The sequence below is a fragment of the Anomaloglossus baeobatrachus genome, chromosome 1, assembly GCF_048569485.1.
Source record: "Anomaloglossus baeobatrachus isolate aAnoBae1 chromosome 1, aAnoBae1.hap1, whole genome shotgun sequence".
In the NCBI taxonomy this organism is placed as follows: Eukaryota; Metazoa; Chordata; class Amphibia; order Anura; family Aromobatidae; genus Anomaloglossus; species Anomaloglossus baeobatrachus.
In genome coordinates this window covers 369,889,720-369,895,719 of record NC_134353.1, presented here as the reverse complement: position 1 = coordinate 369,895,719, position 6,000 = coordinate 369,889,720, and positions in this window count along the sequence as shown.

Sequence of the window (6,000 nt, the reverse complement as noted above, 5' to 3'; positions counted from 1 at the left end):
TGGAACAGAACACCGACCCTACAGGGTTCACACTGCCCGCCGTACGGACCAGAGGCTGATGACAAACAGGAGGGGACCCCCCAGACACTCCAAGCCACGGAGTTCCACAAAACGACTGAGAGGTGCAGGGGAAAAAAGCCACCAGGTTACCACACCGGCATTGGGACTACTTGGACGAGGGGTCTGAACCAGCTGTCCAGCATTGCCATCGCTGTGAGTAAACAAAAGTTGCACTGCATTCCCATCGTGTGATCTCTGTTCTTTCCATGCCGCACTTTATCATCTACATCAGAGGTCTCAAACACGCGGCCCGGAGGCTGCTTTTTGTGGCCCGCAGACCCCGTGACGATCACAGCTCTATGCCAGGAGCTGGCGCCGGCACAGTACAGTTGAATCATTTGCGGTGCCGCGCAGAGCAGCTGTCTGCGCTACACCAATGGATGACGCGACCAATCAGATGCAAGGAGGTGATGTTGCTGTATGATGTCACCTCCTTGCATCTGATTGGCCATTGGTATAGTGCTCAAAGCTCCTCTGCGCAGCACCGCAAATAATTGAACTGTACTTGCCGGCGCCGGCTCCCGGCATAGAGCTGCGATCGTCACGGGTCTGCACTCTGCAGGCCTCAAACAGCAGGTATGTATGTGCTCACGATCAGGACCCGCTGTGTCCTGGACGCGGCAGGTCCTGACTGCGGGGCCGCAAGACTCCTCCGCAGGAGAATACAGGAGACCAAAGCTTCTCGTGCTCACGATATGGGTTCGGGCCGCTGCAGTCTCCTTGCTGTATTTTCAGTATGGAGGACACTTGCAACTCTGAAAGCCGCACCACAGGTGTTTGCTGCGGACCGCACACGCACAGTGGATGGGATTTCTAGAAATCCCATCCACTCTGCTTGTACTGTACAACCCAGCGATTTAAACGCAGCTGAAACATGCTGCCTCCAAAACGCTGCAAACACTGATCAGCACGCAGCCCTAGCACTAAGGGAACAGGAGGAAAGGTGAGGAGAATTTTTTTTTTTGCATCTGTGAAGAGCGGCATAATGGAGCCAAGGATGAGGGCACAAGGATGGGCACAATACTAGAAGGATGGGCAGAATACTACAATGATGGGCATAATAGTAGAAGGATGGGCACAATACTGGAAGGATGGCACAATACTAGAAGAAGGGGCAGAATACTAGAAGGATGGGCACAATACTAGAAGGATGGGCACAATACTACAAGGATGGGCAGAATACTAGAAGGATGGGCACAATACTAGAAGGTTTGGCAGAATACTAGAAGGATGGGCACAATACTAGAAGGATGGGCACAATACTAGAAGGATGGGCACAATACTACAAGGATGGGCACAATACTACAAGGATGGGCAGAATTCTACAAGGATGGGCAGAATGCTAGAAGGATGGGCACAATACTAGAAGGATGGGCACAATACTAGAAAGATAGGCACAATACTACAAGGTTGGGCACAATACTACTGGGCACAATACTACTTGGCAGAATACTACAAGGATAGGTACAATACTACAAGGATGAGCACAATACTACAAGTATGAGTACAACACTACAAGGATGGGCACAATACTACAAGGATGGGCACAATACTACTGGGCAGAATGCAAGGATAGGCACAAGCAACACATTTCTCATAAACAGAGCCATCAATTAGAGCACCCAGTCAACCAAAATTTGCAGGATTGGTGCTGGCACTACTCATAATCATAGAAAAACTGGAGGACAAGAGTATATGTGCAAATTTAGAAAACCTTATTGGGACATACACAACAAGAAAAATAATTTAAAAGGATTCTACCATGTCAAAATAGGGGAATAAGGTATGCACAAAATCAAGGAATTGCAATTATGGTAGCCCTCATATACAGCCAAAAATTGTTCATTAAATGTGAAAAGGTAAATACTGTCTGAGGGAAACATTCATATCAGCCAGGATAATTGCACACAGTAATGGTCTCAGGGACTGAGGCTGGGTTTTAAATAGTCATGGTCTCTCCGACCAGTGGTAAGGAGAAGCCATGGCGATTATTGACCTAAATACTGTATAAGTAGCCACCAAATGGAGGGTCCTATAACAGACAAGTATCCACATCAGGCAAAAATAATCAGTAAGGAAAGGATAAAATTAAATTTCTTACCTACAGTGCAAATTCTTAAAAGGTAATTCCTGACATGTACATCTGATGTGAATAGATATAATAATTTCGCCATAATACTTATAACCCCAAGGAGGCCACTGGTGGGGACCCCCTAGGACAGGAGCCTACTCCAAGTAGCATACATGATAGGAGGAAAAAGGAGATCAGGCAACAATATGCATGTAAAAAGTTTTTTTAGAATTTTATTGGATAAAATCACATAAAGTCAGCTGGTACAAAACACATGATAAGGACAAGTCAGAACATCAATGTGGGAATCTAGAAAAAGTGGTAAGAGGTGTGGGCAACCAATGCCGCACAACCTGCCCGTATACAGCACAAGGGTAATTATATATGAAGCCGTCACATTCCAAAAAAGTATGGCATGGTGACACCGCAGCAAAATGACACCCTCACGGAGAAAGAGCACACACCTGCAACAATATACTATATATTACTATCAAAAATTGTATTGAAAGGCAAATGTCAGGGTGTACCCTCTCCATACAGGCACATCACAGCAACAGTAACACCATGCCGCAGGGACCCCCAGGCTAGGACAAAACAAGTAGAACATGTCACAGCAATTTATTGCACCAGAGGTTCATCCCAGCATGGGTGGCCCAGCATACAGGAAGGCAGGGCAAGTAGACAATACCTGGTGGTGTAGCAGGGCAGGTTGTGGAGGCAGGAGGCCTGCCTTCCTGTATGCTGGGCCACCCATGCTGGGATGAACCTCTGGTGCAATAAATTGCTGTGACATGTTCCACTTGTTTTGTCCTAGCCTGGGGGTCCCTGCGGCATGGTGTTACTGTTGCTGTGATGTGCCTGTATGGAGAGGGTACACCCTGACATTTGCCTTTCAATACAATTTTTGATAGTAATATATAGTATATTGTTGCAGGTGTGTGCTCTTTCTCCGTGAGGGTGTCATTTTGCTGCGGTGTCACCATGCCATACTTTTTTGGAATGTGACGGCTTCATATATAATTACCCTTGTGCTGTATACGGGCAGGTTGTGCGGCATTGGTTGCCCACACCTCTTACCACTTTTTCTAGATTCCCACATTGATGTTCTGACTTGTCCTTATCATGTGTTTTGTACCAGCTGACTTTATGTGATTTTATCCAATAAAATTCTAAAAAAACTTTTTACATGCATATTGTTGCCTGATCTCCTTTTTCCTCCTATCATGTATCTGATGTGAATAGCCCAGTCTAAGTCCCAAGATCAATGTAAGATCCCTATAATATGCCCAGGATCACCACTGACGCGCGTTTTACGAGGGTTGTTGCTTTATCAAGGAGGAGAGCCTAAGTGATAAAGGCAGTACCGGTCAAGCAAAAAAAATTCAAAATAGTGATCCAAAGATGTATAGAAAAAAAACATGGAATCATTAAAAATGTCACTTTGTCCTGCAAGGAATGCGGCCCCCCTCTATTTTTTTTTTTCTATGTGCAGCCCATTCCCCAAGCTGAGTTTGAGACCCCTGATCTATACCCTGAGCTGAACCCTACTTGCGGAGGGCCTAACATCCAAGCTGCAATCACCACCAGCCCCAAGGTCACGGAATCAGGCAACGGCCATCACAGACCCGTGACACAGCATCCCCGTACATATACGGCTCGGGACCGAGTACCCCATAGCCCTGGGGCGAGTCAGCTTCCCTGGCGTCACGAACAGGATATGGACTGGACCCCTTAACATGAGTGATGTGCGCCTTCTGGACTGTTTTTGTGCAAACTACCACCATTTTATTAACTGTGAAAAACTGGCTGCGCAATCACTGTGGTGAAAACAGTGTGAAAGGGGATCCCGCCCACAACTCCTGCAAGTTGAAAAAGTAAAAATGTAACTGTGTCACTTTTTGCAGCCCGAAGACGTGCTAAGTTTAACGAAGGGGGAATGCAGCACCCTTGAACCCTTCAGGGCACTACTAGGTACTGCATCCTGACAAAGATGCACGGCCTACCCCCAGGAACCTGGAAGCTCAGTGCCGGTACCAACAAAACTCATAACATCCTCAGTTCCCTCTCTCAATCCTTGGTGACTGATTAGTTGGGGACCCAATGGATAGCCACCTAGGGGTGGAGCTGATTCAATCCACTAGCCAGCAACCTGGGGGGAGGAGAGAGACTGTATGTCAGTCAGTAGTGACAATAGTAGGAGACAGACATGTCTCGAGACGGGGTTGTGTAGCAGTGACCTGACTGGTACAGGAGAGTGGTTGCCAGGGAGGGTACAACAAGGTACCCCTGGAACCAGACCACCGACGGGGCACAGGACCCTAGGTTTGTTGAACGCTTCAAGCTGCCTGACAAATACACTGCCCGCCGTACGGACCAGAGCCTGACGACAAACAGGAGGGGACCCCCCAGACGCTCCAAGCCATGAGGTTCCACAAAATGACAGAGGGGTGCAGGGGAAAGAAGCCACCAGGTTACAACATCGGCGCTGGGACTACAGGGACCAGGGGTTTAAACCAGCCATCCAGCATTACCATCACTGTGCGTAAACAAGAGTTGCACTGCATTCCCATTGTTTGGTCTCCGTTCTTTCCACGCTGCACTCATCATCACATCATCTACACCCTGGGCAAAGCCCTACTTGCGGAAGGCCTAACATCCAAGCTGCCATCAGCACCAGCCCCAGCGGCCATAGACTGTACAGCGGCGGTTCCAACTACCTAGCCGCAACCCGCAAGTGGTATCACGACATAAACTTTTTCATCTCCCCTGTATATAGCCCCTTTTAAAGTGACCCCCAGGGTCACGGAACTGGGCAACAGCAATCACACACCCTTGACATAAAATCCCCATACATATACGGCCCGGGACTGAGTACCCCATAGCCCTGGGGCGGGTCATTTTCTTCCTGCGCTGACTTCTCCCTCCTGCCTTGCGCCCTCACACATAGAGCTTTAAGCCTGTGTCCGCAGACCCTGTTGGGTGGCTTGAAGCTCTATCCCTTGGCCCTATGTTGGCTTTGGTACTAGATGTGTCCTTAGCCTCCGGTTTTACTAGATGAGCATGTTGGTTCTTCTCCTCTAGTCTAGGGACAGGATCCATGAGGCCAAGTCCTTCCACTCCACTGCTCCTTCCGACTGTCTAACTTTCTACAGGCTGCTCCCATGAACTAGACTCCACCCCGCAGCCCGGCCTCGGGCTGTCACTAGGCCCTTACCATGGTCTGATGAGGTGTTGCTGAGTGAGTGTCAGTGTTTTGTGTGCATACCGATGCATGACCTCTTCCTTACCCAGGATCTGGCTGAGATGCAGTACCTCTGTGGTGACTGAAGCCTCAGGGGTGCCACATATACACATTAAAGTGCAGAAGAGAGTGCTTTTCTCCCTCTATTTCTTTGCTAACTGCACCCATCAGTTCACTGCACCCCTCTACCCTCCTGACACATGAGATTAATGCCAATTAATACTGTTATGCAATGCTTAGTTAACATCTTATCACTTAATATTACAAATACAAATATTAAACAATTAATACTATAGGATGGGCATTTCTAGGAAGTTAATTGCCTCTACACAGCACTGTGGGCTAAATGACTTCCATTGACTTTCTGTTGCATTCTTCACAAGATTTTGCAATTAATACATACATTTTCTTCCATAGTTTTGCAGCACAGCATACTAGTTTGCTATAACCATACTATGAAAGGGAATCCGTCAGCAGCAGGTTTTCGCTATGCATTGGAGTGCAGCATGATGTAGGTGTTGAGGACTAAAATGTTAATTCTTCACCATGTTTCTGCTAGCCTTATACTCTAAACCTAACTTTTGGAGGAAGAACGTTGCTTTCAAGCATAGGGTGTTAGTAAATTCAC